Here is a 16,242-nt window from a genome sequence, read left to right as displayed (position 1 = left end):
TACTTTCTACGTACGATATTACACCTTTATTTTGTTCCCATCGAATTAAATGAATTCTATTTTACGAAATATATTATCTCAAAAGTCAACAATCTATCGGTAAAGAAATTTTATCCAATATTTAAAAAGTAATTCCGATTCGGGAATTTAATTAAATTTATCTTTTACGTTTTCACATCCTCAGATTTTGATTGTTTTTACTCGAAAGCTGGAAATAAATACACACGACTTTATTATTACGTATTACGTTAAAAAGGTATGAAAGTTAGCCATTTCAGTGGTTACAATGCAAAATGTTCCGACATTTCGAAAGAGGAACACGATCATAAACATACCAACTTTCGTTCTCTTTCGAGCATTCGAACGTGAGAAAAAATAAAGAGAAAGAGAGAGAGAGACAGAGAGAAAAAGAGAATCGTTTTGCCAAGTCTCCGAAGCTTTATTAAGCTCATCCACAACGTGGCGTATGTTCTCCTGTGTACGTTTTTAAAGCCAGCTGAGGCATTGTTTTCAAAAACTCTCAGAACGTTGTAAGAGGTAGTACGAAGAAATTACTTGAACGATTTTGTTAAAGAAAATCCTACCGATCTGTCCTCACGAACGTTTTATCATTGACATTTATGGTAACCGTAGATTCTTTTAGGATTATAAACTTCCCCCTTTGGACGATAATCTGATTTTCTTTTCTTTTCTTATAACCGAGAGATCGAAAAACGAGAGCATGATTTAAATACATTTAAGCCTTATTTCAGTAGCAACAAAAATCCTTTTTTTACGTGCACACATTTGACGGGGGAGAGTTCTCATATTAAATTATTTATATGAATTGAAATATACGAATGAAGTAATCTTTCTGAAAGAAAAAACTAACACGTTAAGGCAACAGTTTTGATGTTACAGATTTTCGATCCCAGATTGATTAAAACAAAAAAATCATCAACAAATTTGAATTCGTTAAATTCACGTATCAAATATATAAATATACGAAAATTATAATACAATATAATCTTTATAAAGAAAAACGACAGAATAAACGCGTAAGTTCGATGAACATTTTTTACACGGATTGATACAAAAAATTGATAAAAAAAAAACTGTTGAATTGTCAATTAATAATGCAGTGATGACTTCGGGGGATAAAATTCTCATTAAAAAGAATATCATAGAAATATTATTTAATACTTAAAGTATGTTTAAAGTAAAGTAATGTTTAAACTAAAATGTGTTTAATCAATCTGAAATATAAGAAGAGTGTATTAGAGAATTAAAATAATTGTTAATTAATCAAGTGTCTATTGTTGCTTAAAAGCTCGGAGTATATGTCCTGTGTAACGTCTTCCTCGAAATTCTCCTTCAAACTAGGATGTTGTCCTCTATGAAAATACTTTTATTAAATGTTGTTTATAAGAATTTCCGAACGTTGCGCATGTGTATAAAAGGAATAATTCATCTAATAAATTTAATTTAAGATTATAAAACGTTCTGATTTTAGCATTTTTATCATTTTTATGTAATTATTTAACCGCTCCTGCACAGTGATGAATTCAAGGGTAAGATACTAAAATCTGAACGTTATAATCTTAAATTTTAGTAATTAAGTGGATTATTCCGTTTATAAACATGCGCAACGTTCGGAAAGTCATATAAACATCATTTAATAAAAGTACTTTCGTAGAGGATAACGTGCCAATCTGAAGGGGAGTTTTGAGGAAGACGGTACACAGAACATATACTCCGAGCTTTTAAACAACAATAAACACTTCTATCGATTAATTAACAATTATTTTAATACTCTAATGTACTCTCTTTATATTTCAGCTTGTTTTAAACATTACATTCTTATTAACGTACTTTGAATATTTAAATAATTTCGATGTGACATTCTTTTCGATGAAATTTTGATCCCCCGAAGTAATCACTGCACAGGAACGTTAAAACAACAATTGTACATGAGTTTAAACAATTACATAAAAATTAAAACAATGCTAAAATCAAATTTATATCAATTTTTACAATTTGTCAACAACAGTTGACATTAATATTAATCGTATTAAACATACAATTAACATTAACAATGTTAATTTAACATTTCCAAATTTGTCTCTTTGAATAAAAATCCTTATATATATATATATATATAGCAATGACAAAAAGGGTTAACAGCAGTTGGGTACAACAACGAAATTCATATTCCCGTCTGGTAGAACACAAAGAAAAGCCAAGAACAAGAACAAGGATGAGGAGAAGAGGCACGTGGAGAACTTGGCCAGTGTTTAGTGTATTTTCCTCTCCGATGCGACTTGTCTCGCTTTTGTCCTCGATGATATTGTGTCCTTCTTGCTCCTAGTTCCTCTCGTTTTTTTAGCTTTATCTCTCTCTTTCTTTCTCACACACTTATGTTACTCGTTTCTCCTTTACTTGCTGCTTCTCACTGACATCGAGCAACAATACACCGGCTCTGTCTACTCGGATACAACCTCTCCATTGTCCCGCCAAACAGTTTCTCAGTCCGTGAGAGAGAAATAAAGAGAGAAAGAGAGAGCAAGCTCGCAAACGAGAACCTTGTACGATATATCGTAGAGCATGTATGTATTGTATACATACCGCGAAGAAGACACGTTCTGTTCATGTCTTCTTCTTCCTCCTCTTCTTCTTCTTCTTCTCCTTCTTCTTCTTTTTCTTTTTCTTTTTCTTTCGTTTGCAACGCGATCAACAAAAAGACTACTTCTATTCAGTTGTAAAGTAGTATCATCTTGCTAGCAAACAATAATATTGTTATTATTTTTAATATCAAGAAAAATAAACGCTCTTACATTATCATAAGTTTGAGAACCACTGGATTATAGTCGTAAATATACTATCTCACTAAACGTATCTATAAGTAAGAATATATGTGTAAGATAAAGATAATATTGTTTCTTTACCTAATCTCTATCTGTTTTTTCTTTCTCATTGCAGGTGGGTTTCCAATATTGAAAGGCACTTTCATTCTTACGATAGATTGGTTATATGTAAGTAAGAATATTATTTTTGTAACTTTTTATAATTTACCCTTTAGATTAATCGATAACATTAAAAATAATTTTTATATTCACGTGCCATCGATAATTCTAAAAACTACAATTACAAAACGTACACGTTTCCTATGACACATTCGATCAACGTCTGGCAGTTATCTACTACATGGTTTTACGTATCTTATGAGGACAACACGTGGTTCCTAAAAAATACATTTTCGGTGGCTCCCTACGAAAGAGTCGTTTTTCATGAACGCCCACATCTTCCTCTCGTGATGCATTCGCAAACGCAGAACGGATCGGTGATCCTGCTGGTAGGTTCAAGGCCGATTACGAGTCGTCGCTATTACTTTCGCCAAGCTCTCCTCACGGATACGTTCGCGCATGTATATACATATATATAACAGGCTTAAGTTGTTTCTTTGTGGTAGTGAATAGTAGTAGTGAGTCGAAACTTGTTGTTTCTTTTTCTCTCTCTTAATTTTTCTTTTCCCAGAGCACGATGCTCCTCTCTGTCTCTCTCTGTTTCCCTCTCTCTCTCTCTCTCTCTCTCTTTCTCTCTCTTTTTCTCTCTTTCTTTCTCTTTGCCGAAGTCTCTTGCTCCTCTCACGGCCAACTACATTCCTTCGGGATCAGAGCCGTGCCGCACCTACTCTCGAGCCCGGATCCTTCTTTCTTCAATCGGTGCGGAGGCTTAAGAGAGTAAGGAAAAGAGAAGAAGAGAGAACGATAAAGAAACATTCGTTGTATCCCGAGTAAGAAAAGGCGAGAGACAAAGTTATCGCGTTAAAAAATCTCTTTCAGCGGATCGTGAATCTTCTTTACCTACCGCGCGTGCATGCTTCTTTCTAACCTGCTGTCCTCTACCGCTGACTTCTCTTTCCGTTTTTTCGAAAACGACAAGAGAAAAGTAACAAGACTTTACGTAGCTTTGTTCGTGCCATTCTGACCGTTCCGGTGATACCTTCTTTGTCCATTTTGACCCGAATATTCTTGAAAAGATCGACGCTTAAAGTCGCGAAGTGAGTTCTCCGAGATTTTGTCCAAAAATGGCCGAAAAAACTTGACGCCATCTTTTATTTGCGCGTCTCCCCATTTTTACTCTATAACTACTTACTCATCGTTTATTTTCTTTCAGTATACGCATTCGCGTAATATTATTATCATATTTTTCAACATTTCAATCGTAAATTTATTATTCAAGCAATTAATTTAATTATATTGGTATATAATATTAAGAAAATAATAATTTATCTCGAGATAATTATGATTAAAGGCTGATCCGGTTCTTACGTATTATATTGTACAACTTCGTCAGAAAATGTAGAGATAAAAGTTCGTACAAGTCGAAAGAAAAGTCGAATACTTTTCTCTCTTTCTTTCACTTTGTCGTATTCTTCTCTTTCTTCTACCCTATATATTTCCAACTATTCTTGGGAATGTCGCTAGAAACTTCTTTCTCTCTCTTATCTTGCGCTTTTGTACAAAAAGGATTCGTGTTTTAGCACGAATACAATCCGCGTACCGAGACGAACGAACGAACGAACGAACCTTCCTCGAATGGACAGTTTCTTTAATCTCCTGCGTCACGCTTCTTCGCGAAAGAAGAAAAAGCGATCCATCCCACGGGAACGATTTAAAAGTCGCTCGATCGTATCTAACTGGAAATTAGCTTTCTAGTCGAAACGATGGATCTTTTTTTAATTTTGTTTTTTTTTTTTTATTTATCGATTAACTTCATACTTATAAACGTAATTTATAATTATCGTAAACGAATTGTAAAATTAGTGATGTAGTATATTAAAAAATTTGTTTACATCGACTATTACTTAAGAGTATTGTTGACAAAGAAAATATAATTATTTCGAGAACAACGACGCGTCCCGCGCAATGCGACATTGGATGGCGATGAAATAGAAAGAAATATGCAACGTTGAGAACCACTGAAGAATACAAATGGACGATTCGATACGAACGCATTGTGAACAAGTGTGCGTATGCTGATGATGCGTTTGATGTTCCTGAGGCACGTTTGTCGCGCCGCACTGGCACAATATGCCATCCAGTGATAGTGAATATGCATACGTGTTTGAGACTATCACGCATATACTTATATATACATACACACAAAAGGAAAGATGCATCTTTCTCTTTCGTGTATGCGTCGCGTCATTACAAATGCCCGCACAAATTTATTCTCTCAATCTCTTTCGTTTCTCTTTTATCTTCCTTACTAGCTCTTCTTTTCTTCTTTTTCTTCTTCTTCTTCTTTTTTATCGTTGTGTTGTTGTTGTTGATGCTGGTTTTTTTTTCTTTTACTACTTCTCCCTTTCTTTCTAATCGGTAAATATGGTAGACGTCTGTACGATAGGCGATGCTTACAATATTTTTCATTCCTCAACTATCACTTATTATACTTTTATGTAACATACCGTTTAAAAACATAAAGAAACACATTACGATAACCAGCATAGAAAAACAGCGAATACTTGTCAATAAATACGAACGAAAATAATCAACGAGTCTTGTTCTGTTGAAAGTTAAAAAATGTCAATAGTAATGGTAATATTATTTGAATTCTCTGTTACTTTTAACGTTTCCATTTTATCGCATTGGTGTAAAATTTCAATAATAGTTCGTTAGGATAGAAGAATGATAGAAAATTATACAATTAATTGATATTCTCCTTCAAGGAAATTTTGACTGGATATAATCAGCGTTCTTCAGCTTTCGTGTTATCATCCAAAATTCCTTAGAATTTTTCATTCATACATGGTGAATATTTTCTGTCGAAGGTTTCAACAAACGTAGATCTTATCCAGTTGCCTTTCTCCATCTGTTTATAGAAGAGGAAGGAGGGAAAGACGAAGAGAGAGAGAAATAATGAGAGTGAGAGAGAGAGAGAGAGAGGAGAGTGGGGATTTCGCAAAGACCAATGTAATTAAACGCGGAAAGTCTTTGACGTGCCGACGAGACTAACCAATCATTTAACGACTTTAACAATATCCTCTTTCAGTTAGACTATTGGCTTCTGGAATTTGGTGAATCGTAATGTACATCCGGTTCTTACGTTCTTTTTTTATCTTCGAAATTTAAAAGATAAGTTCACTATAATTTCAAATATTCTTAATTGTCTCGTAATTTCCTTTCTTTTTCTCAATAAATATTCATTCTATTCGTGTACTTACGTTTGATTTCTACCGTTGGTAATACAAACTGTAACTTTTTATTATTCTTTCGCGAAGAGACACGATTTCTGTTCGATTGTTCAATAAATCTGTGGGAAGACTCGTTTAGGGAAATTTCGCTAACGTAAAAAAGATAAAGAAAAAGAGTTAAGGGGCCAGAAATGGTGACGAAGAATCCACAAGCGGAGTGAAATAAGAAAGATTAAAAAAAAGAAAGAAAGAAAGAAAGAGAGAGGAGATTATCATCAGAGGCTTTCCGAGCAGGAGCGAAGTTGGTGCAACGTCAGAGCATACCGCGAGAGATGTCTTCCTTTTTGCGAGAGACCGGTTTCCCTCCTTTCTTACCGGCCTATCTCATTCGCGCTTCTCAGCCAGGCCCAGGAGGTTTCTTATCCTTAGTTACCCATTTCGCACGCTCTTCTCTTTCGAATAGTCGAAAGATCATCGAATTAATCGCCCGTATAATTCGAAATTGTACACCCCAATTACGATCCTTAACGATCGCATGCAGTTATTCTCCCCCTCGTTCAACATATAATATCTTTTCAATCTTCTTCTATTCGTGAATTTCGAAATATTAAACAGACGACGCGGGGTTTGTACGCAGACGTGAAATAACAAAAGAATATTTTTTTCAAGGTCAACCGATCGACCGTATCGACAAAGAATTATGGATAAAACGTCGACCAAGGTCTTCTACATCGGTTGTTCCTATCATTTTTATCATTTTAATATTTAAATGTATATCCATCGAATGAAATCGCAATAAAAAATAATAACGTCGCGTTATATTTTCGACGTTCGTGGAACGAATTTCAATGTCAGGAGGTCTCCGTTGGTTGGGTAGTGAAAACTCTGAGAGAGAAAGAGAAAGAGAATGGTAAAGAGGGAGAGGAAAAGAGGGACGAGTTTCGTGCGTGCATGCGTGCCACGATTATTCGGGAGTCGTGCAAAAATATCAAGAAGAGCCAACGGCCGCTGACTCCATGAAAGTGTACACAAACGGCCGATTCTGTCCGGCCATGTGCGAGTTGAAAGAGAAAAAGAGAAAAAAAGAAAAAGAGAGAGAGAGAGAGAGCGAAAAGGGGTATGGAAAGAGAAAAAATACAGGACAAAAAGAGTAAGAGAGAGAAAGAGAGCTAGTGATCTTTTCGCAGACTGCGGGAGGTCCAGTAAAAAGAGTGAGTGAGGAACAGAAAGAAAGAAAGAGATAGACAGAGAGAGATAGATGGATAGATAAAGGATAGCGAATGTATTTGTGGATCTTGAACTAATTCCCCCGTTCGTTCCGTTTAAAAATTTATTGTATTTCCTTTATTTTACAGTAACTTCAGTCGTTCTCAAGATGCAATACTCCGAGACTCGTGAAATCGCACAACTCTTTCTCCTTTCTCTCTCTCTCTCTCTTTCTCTCTCTCGTTCTTTCACGATGTTTCAGAATTTTCGTTCGACGCGTGTGTTACCCATCGACGAGTTCTTTGATCTTTCCACGAAATGATAGCTCCGATAAACGCATTTCTCTTGTTTCCATCATTCTCTTTTTCATTACTATTTCTTTTTTTCTTTCTTTGTTTTCATTCGTATCCATGTCGTAAATATCTTGATAATGAGTTTGGGGGTTGATTGTTTGATGAAAAATGCAAATGGAAATAGGAAAAGTTTTTATTTGATATTGATTCTCACACGATAAGTTTTAATTTAAATGATTTTTAAGCTCGTTAAACGGGGGTTGAAGAGTTGTTTTTTTTTAATTAGACGAGACTGATAAAATGAGATGATAAATTATATTCATACCGGTACATGGGTGCACCTTATACGGAAAATATGGGACCACGTCAATTGTGGTTTCTTACGTGGGTTTACGATAAAATATTGTATAATAATATTTTTTTTTAAATATACATACATTTTTTGTCTTTCTCATATATATATAAATATATAGATATACATATCTCACGTATGTTAGTATACTTACATATATGAATCGTGTATAAGCTATATTTATTTATAAACGTTTATCGCTTTATTTAGCGCCAACCGATAAGAGCCGATACGTGCACGTGGAACTAGTTGCGAGGGCTAATAATTCCAGCTGTTGCCTGCAGTAAAACCAAACAGGTTCGTACGAGAAGATGGACGATGTATGTATTTACATATGTTTGAATATACGTATGTATCTATATACATAGAATATCATCTTACCACATATACGGTGTCACGTTTCTCTCGATGTAACTCATTCCTCTTTGAAATAATGATGATGATCATAATCATCGTCGTCGTCGTGATCGTGATGATGATGATGATGATGATGATGACGATAATGATGATGATGATAGTGAAATGATTATGACGAGACGTGTCGGTTTAAAAAAAAACTTCAAACGAGCGTCCTTCTTCTTGTAACCTTCCTTTTCTTTCGAATTTAATTCTTAATGAATGCATTTTTTTAATATGTATTCTGTATATATAATATGGTTTTGTCATTAGTTCTCGTATTTTATCAAGACCATTATTACGACCAAGTCAAAGTTCAGTTACGTATTATACCATCACTACTTCGTACACAATAATTTGCATACCGCGACATACAAGTTACCAGGAGGTTAGGAGAATATCGAAAGGGTTCGCAATTTCGTACGCAACTGTTCTATACCACTATAAATTTAAACTACCCACCATTCTTATGCTCAAAATCATGAACGTGTAAAGGTATATATATATACAGTATACTTAATTTATAGATTATCTCGTAAAATATGATTAAACAATTTGGAGAAACAACTTTGAATAGATCGAAGAGCGTAGCTTTTTTTCCAAGATGGCGCCGGAACATCGTTTCAGCTTGTTTCCGTAAAGTTCTCGCATTCGCTAAGCTTTCATGAGCGCATGCTCGCGAAGACTCGCCGCCTTGTTTGACCAGCTGCGACTCTGTAATCCGTTGTATTGCACGAGACTGCACCGACCGTTTATTTATGCGCTCTCGCGTTCGTTCGTGGCCGCCGCTATGGACACGCCAGTGACGTATACGTCAAATCTAACCTATCCATAAATTCTCACGAGTGAATGTTCTCGTTCACGAAAAAAAGGAAGAATAAGAAGAGAAATTCTAGTGCATTGACACCAGGCAGTCGATATTTTCGAATAACACTGGGTCGTCGCAAGCTGTACAAATATTTTTTTCTAATATGTATTCTTCTTTCTCTTATTAACATCATCGTATTCATACTCATACGATCATTCCTCTTTCTGAATAATTTTATCTTTATATACGAAATATATGAATTGTATATTAAAATATCGAAAGAAAAAAAGGTATGCAAAATTGTTACAAGGTGATCGGACGATCGTGTACGGCCCTGATAGCAAAGGAACGTTCAGGAAGAACGTGCGATATATGCGGCTAGCTAAATGCGCTCGGCGCACGTGCTATTTCGAGGCAAGGACCCAATTGTGCTCGTCGGCACGTTCTTTTTCATCGGCGTTTATGCTCCGTGATTCAATGCCGGGCCAATTTTTAACGCACGCGTGAGCCTCTTCACATTCTATATGTATACATCCATGTAAATTACACACACGATACATACATAGATGTATAAAGAGTATGTAATACTTTTCGCGATAAACACTCGTCAAATTCATTTAGCTTTGCCCCGTTAAATTTTTATTACCTCGGTAGTTAAATTCTTTTTTTATGTAAGTGCATTTGAATCACCTAGTGTGACGGCCATATTGAATAAAGAATCAAATATAAAAATAACATTTAAATTCAACAATGTCGCTAAGAGTAATACATTTTGTTGCTAAAAAAATTACATATATATTTATTAAATCTTCTTGTTTATTAAATAATATAAATGTTTGATACATTTTTTACGCAAACTTTTTGAAATGCAGCTCCATTTTTAAGGTCGTCCATATTGAATTTAGGATCAAATTAATAATAACGCGACGATATATTAAAATATATTTTTTTAATGGACTATGAAATATAGGAATATTAATAAAATCAATTTTTTGTTATATGCATACAACAAAATACAATTTATTGAATTTTTGCATTGGTTTTCATTCCGTTTACGGTCGCTTGCACAGTTGAGAAGAATTATCGCGCGAAATTTGAAACGTGTGGCGCGAAATACGAAGCATATGTTCTCTCTCACTCTTTTTCTCTTGCTCTCTCTTTCTTTCTTTCTCTCTTTTTTCGTAGAGTCACCGGGCTATGCTTCTAAATGCGTGCGGTGCACTCGCTATTTCGAGTAACATGGACCCAGTTGCATCTCTCTCTCTCTCTCTCTCTCTATAGCCGCTTTCTCAGCGCTATTCGAGAGTCTCACCTAAAGGAAGAAAGAGAATAAGAAGAAAAAGAAAAAAAAAACGAGAAGCTCACGAGCTTTTGCTCTCGAGTTCGGGCTTTACCGGAAATCGGATATGTGGATCGACATCCGATTACAAAATGGCAGCTTCCGGGGTTCTATTCCCTTAATTCCTATTAAATATAAAATATTTAGAAATAAAATAAATAGGTTATATTAATTTATTTAATTTTCATTTTTTTATTGCAATTAATTATGAAAAAGTATTAAATAAAAATATAATTTGTTATAAATGAGGTGAAAAGAAAGTATCATCTAAAATATTAACAATAATAATGCTTTGTAAATAAATTTTTAATAATTATAAGAAAGAATTATCATATATATATATGAAATAATGTATAATTTAAATGTTATATGTAAAATTTTCTAATTCGTTGTATAATTAATGGTACCTAAAAAAGCTGATGATATATGATGCAATTGATATTTATAATGGTATAAATGTTACGCCTGTCTTTATTGAAATTTTTGCAGTAAATTTGTTTACCTTATTCGACAACCTGTTAATAATTAAAATGTAAATGTATTTGTGAATATTATTTATCGTCGAAAAGGATCATGCGAATTTACTACGTGAAATAACGTCTGTGGTATCCTTGGCCGTGGTCACCGAGAACGTAATGAAACGTAGTTCGCGCTTCACCGAGTTATTTCAATATCAAAGATCGTATTATTAGCGTCTGACCCGATAACCGTACCTACTCCGCCAGAATTGTTTCTGCAACTTTGTGTTTACAGAGTGTTAGCCTCCGCATTACTAAACCAAATGTCAGATACCTTTTGATCGTCCAACGCTTTTCGTATAATCTATATTTTCGAATTCTTTTTTATTTTCGCTCACACACACACACACACATATCAAAGTAACCGAATTTTTTATGGGAATATAATTTCTTCGTAGTATAAATATTTCGAAATTATGTTCGAGCTCGTTGCTATTGATAATTAAACAAAAACAAAAAAAATTAACGATAGGGACCAACTAGGGGACAACGGTTAAAAAATTAGTATTCTTTCATTTTTTCATCGCACAACTTTTACGAGCACTCCTCGCCAAGCTTGGAAGATTTAATTCTCGCATCAACGCTTCGCATGCACGCACTCCCAAGAGAGTAAAAGTGTGTGTGTGAGAGAGAGAGAGAGAGAGAGAGAGAGAGAGAAATTCCTCGATGCATTTAACCAACACAAATCTTCCACAAAATAAGACACTAATGGCCGTGCATCCACCCTCGCGTAAACGCAATTTTTCATGGGCGTTTTTCCACGAGGGCGACGAGTTGACGGCGATAAATGTGTCGCTCATCTCAATCGTCTTCTTTCTCTCTCTCTTTCATCCCTTTTTCTTTTTTTTCTTTCTCTTTTTTTTTCTTTATTTTTTTTTTCGTTTCTTTAACGTCGTCGTTAACCTTCTTGCAAACGGATGTTTTAATTAGGTAGAAATGCCGAAGGGCATGCCGTGAAAATAAATCTCACAGATTTATGTTTTGGCATATAACCGTTGAGAGGTTACGAACGAGCTACGAGAAAAATGAATCATTAAATGGCGGCCAATAATGGCGTCGGTAATCTTTGATAATGGCGGAAAAATTAACCTATCTCGAGTTAACTACCAATCTTTTTAGAATTTTTCTTTTCGTTAGATCTTAACATTAAGATAACTTCTTTACTATTTCTTTCTCGCAAGATTTAACAGATGTTTCTAATATAATTTAACGTATATTCATAAAATATACTGTGTTATAAATAATAAGATAATAATTTGTGGATTTATCAAGCCTTAATCGTGGCACGCGAATGAATCGTTATTAACGACAAGAATAAGTGAATAAAAAGATTACTATGATCGAATAATCATAGATTGAAATAATTATTATTTAAAAATAAAATCAAATTTTAAAGAACGTAATAACAAAATATAGAGAGAAAACAAAAAATATAATAGACAGGGAGGGTGAAAGAGAGGAAGAGAGAAAAAGAAAAATAGAATTGTAAGTTTAGTTCGTGTTTCAACTTGGCGTTTAGCCTTGCTCTATGAACTAGGTCGACGCCGTGCAACATCGCCGACGACGCAGTGCATTGACAGAGAGAAGGGTAGCCACCCCACCTAGTCGGACAACCCCTTATTCCCGCCCTCCTCCCATCCACTTCAAAGCACATTCTACCCTTTTCTCTCATCCCACACTTGTGTGTACTCTCCTATTTCGATCAGGGACGGAGTCCAACCGGAATATCAAACTTATTGACCATAAAAAAAAAATTCCTATTTTTATTTTTCTATTCGATAAATTTCACTACGTCATTTATTTAACCTAACGTTTGATTTAGAATTTAAATTGATTTTAAATCGAAATCAAATTATTTATTTATTTTCAAATGTACTTTTAATCGTAATTAATAATCGTACGAAATGAAACACTTTTTTTTTAGCAACCATATTATCTATATAACTAAAATGATTATAAAATTATTATTAAAGTAGTGTAATATGACTAATAACTAATGTGAAACATAAAATACATCAAGTATGATACAAAAACAAAAAAAGTGTACAATAATTAATGGATTTATTGCATAGTAAGTCAATCCTTTCGTCTGTTTGGCGCCAGTAAAACTCTACGGCCCTTTTCGTCGGGGCTGCTTTGACGATGCGAAAGAGGATGAAGTGTAGAAAAGACAAGGATGGTAATAGTGAAACGCCAGTGGAGGGAGGGAAGGAAGGAAGGAAGGAAGGGTGGTCGTCGGTAGCGGCTTTGCCCTACTTGCAGCGCGCATGCACGCAATGCCTCTCGCGAGCAGCATACTCTGGCTTACAAGGGTGGAATCGATTTCGACTACCCCCTTCACCTCCACTCCCTCCTCATTGCTAGACGCTCACCACCCACGCGTCCAGGTCTCGACATTCAACCTGTTCTAGCTAGCTAACTTAGATAGAACGTAGAACGATAGAACGTAGCACAGCATTTAATAGTCATTAACTGTTTTAACCTTTTGTCTTCTTTGTGTTTCTTTTTTTTCTTCTCTCTCTCTTTTTGTTTTTTTTTTTTTTTTTTATCAAACTAAATAACAATTCTTTCATTGCCTTTGAACTTTACAATATTCACGAGGCTAGATTTGTGTCAATTATAATGATAACTTGTCTATTTAAAATATTGATCGTTTGACAAAAGATTAATCCGACAAATCGTAGATAATCATTGTTTCTATCTTAACTTTGCGTACATTAAAATCGTACTTTTAGATCGGAAAGCTAGGTACGTCAGAGAAGGTCGTCTCAAGCCGTTCTTTCATGAATCTTTTACAGTTAAAAAATATCGTCGTTCATTTTCATTGTTGGAATCGTATGTTTATCACAAATATTCGACATAATTTCCTATCACGCTACGATAATCGTCCAATCCTGGCATCTTCAAATATTCATCGAGATTAATTTGAGTTTAAGAATGAGAAACTGCAGCTTATTTTGTACGTTTCCTTTTAATTTATTAAATGCGAAACGGTGACGTCAGCAAGAAAAAATATCTCGTATATTTGCTAATGGATAATTCAGATTTCATGAAACATGACTTTATTAAACGCCGATATGACTGTTTAAGCATATCCCAAATATTTGCAAAGGATAATCGCTTAATTCTAGGACCCTATTCTCTTGGTTTCAACAGAATCTAGGGTGGAAACGCTTTTGATAGGAAGTAAGGAATTCAAGTTCTAAATCTTTGGAATAGTAGGAATGATCTTGATCATATCACTGATCTTGGCATCGGTTAAAGACGACACAGACGACGATGAGGACGAGTTCCATTGTGTTTAACTTTGGCTTTGCTAATAGTAGGAGTAGGAAGTATTGGAAGTAGTAGTAGTGGTGGTGGAGGTGGTGGAGGTGGTGGTGGTGGTGGTGGTGCTGGAGACGACGACAACGACGACGACAACGACGACGGAGAATGCGGTGGCTGGTGGTGGCGTGGTGGTGCAGCAGCATCGATCTGATGGCCTAGTTACCAGGAGAGAGCGAGAGGAGAAGAAGGACAGACCTAGAGAGTAAAATAGAGAGAACGAGAGGAAGAGGCAGAGGAAGAGAAAGAGAGAGAGAGAGAGAGGGAACGTTAGAGAAGCCCCAGTAGAGATAGCGTCGGTTATGGCGGCCTTCGAGTTGATAGAGGCGACACGCTCGCCTAGCTGGCAACCATGGTGGTGGTATTAGTGGGGCTCTATTGGTGTATTGGTGGTTTCCTATGGAGCTGCTGGTGCAGAGTCTGGAACGAGAGAGGGAGAGTTTTGTTGGTTGGAGGTTGTAGCCGGGATGCGAACCCTGGAGCGAGGGCAGGCATTGACCTAGATGCCCTCTCTACTTCTCATCCTTCTCTCTCTCTCTATTCGTATCTATCTATCTGTTAGCTTTCTCCGCCTTCCTTCTCGTTCGACGAGCTCGACTAGGTCTCCTGACGAGACCCTGGCCCTGGACAAACTGCCTCGACTTCAGTCACGGTTCCTTCTTCCTCTTAACATATCACATCTCTCTCTCTCTCTCTCTCTCTTCCATCTCTACCTCTCTCGTTATTGTTATTGGGCTAGTAGAAGTAATTCGAATATGTTGGATCAGGATATCAGGAACTCAGCAGAGAGGTGTTCCTCTCCCTGTTATCCTACGGGATACGCGATGAGAGAAAGAGCAGCAAAGGGGTGAAGAAGAGTTCGTGCCAGACCTGGAGAGCAGTATTATTGATCGACCCTGAATCCACTTGCTTGTCCACGTTTCCGACTGCCCTCCTTCCTATTTCTCCTGCAACTCTTCCTCCTCCACCCCTCTTCCCACCCCTTTCTCTATCCCCTTTCCAAGTGCTTAACTATTTGCCAAACTCTCCACCGAAAGATTGACTAATCTTCTTTTAATGTAAAAGAAAGAAAAAAGAAACCGTTTGCCGATCGATCTATAATATTTCGATCGAATACTCGAATTAGACCGTTTCTATGACGAGTTTTGGGAAGAGTTCTTTACTCGTGAATTATTATTAAGCGATAATTGACCGGGCTTAGAATTTCTTGAGATACTACTGTAATATTAGCATGCACCAATTCATTAATTTTAAATATGTCCTATAAAATTGTAAGCTATTTAAAAAATTCTCATTGATAGGAATGTAAAATCAAAATATTGTCGAAGGGTTCAATAAACGTTTCAAAATTCAATTGGGACGTGCTCTGGATAACATCTCGCAGACACGTGTCAAGCCGATCACGCGGATTCAATATCCGGTCTCTCTCAGTTTCTCTCTATGTGTCGATCTTAGTGTGTAATGTGTGCATAATCGAGCCAAATGCACGCAGAATATGCATACCCGGAGTAGTAGAAGGGAGCACGTGCCTCGGTTAATGTTCGGATACTGTCACGATGCTATTTCGTTTCGTGCATTCGAGGGGATAATCTCTGGGATTGGAAACGTGCGAATTTAGCGAGGGACGTATTGCAGTTACTGACATATCTTTTGTCTCGTTCTTATATTCGAACAATGTATTCCAATCTACTTGTTTCGACTGATGTATGAATCTATTATAATCCAAACGATTATGTTTTACGTTTCTGTGTTAAGTCAGGTTTTTAATATTATTACTATTATTAATATTATTATTATTATTATTATTATTATTATTATTATTTAGTCG

General features: G+C 35.8%; 1 protein-coding gene across 9 annotated transcripts in view; it reads left to right on the top strand.

Annotated features, from left to right (window-relative positions):
- The window catches only part of LOC122519931 (ecdysone receptor-like), a 103,343-nt gene that overhangs the window by 44,974 nt on the left and 42,127 nt on the right, over window positions 1-16,242 (top strand). For 6 of the 9 annotated variants that reach the window (XM_043639754.1, XM_043639753.1, XM_043639745.1 and 3 more), the window contains one exon: window positions 2,959-3,011. The exons of 2 other annotated variants lie outside the window; for them this stretch is intronic. The gene's annotated coding sequence lies outside the window, so the exon portion shown is untranslated. Of the gene's footprint in view, window positions 1-2,958; window positions 3,012-8,236; window positions 8,324-16,242 lie in introns of all 9 variants that reach the window. One more of the 9 variants, XM_043639752.1, reaches the window with a different exon arrangement.

Source organism: Polistes fuscatus, unplaced genomic scaffold, assembly GCF_010416935.1.
Source record: "Polistes fuscatus isolate 324 unplaced genomic scaffold, CU_Pfus_HIC Scaffold3, whole genome shotgun sequence".
NCBI lineage: Eukaryota > Metazoa > Arthropoda > Insecta > Hymenoptera > Vespidae > Polistes > Polistes fuscatus.
The sequence above is the reverse complement of the archived record's forward strand: the minus strand, read 5'-3'. Positions and strand labels throughout refer to the sequence as shown.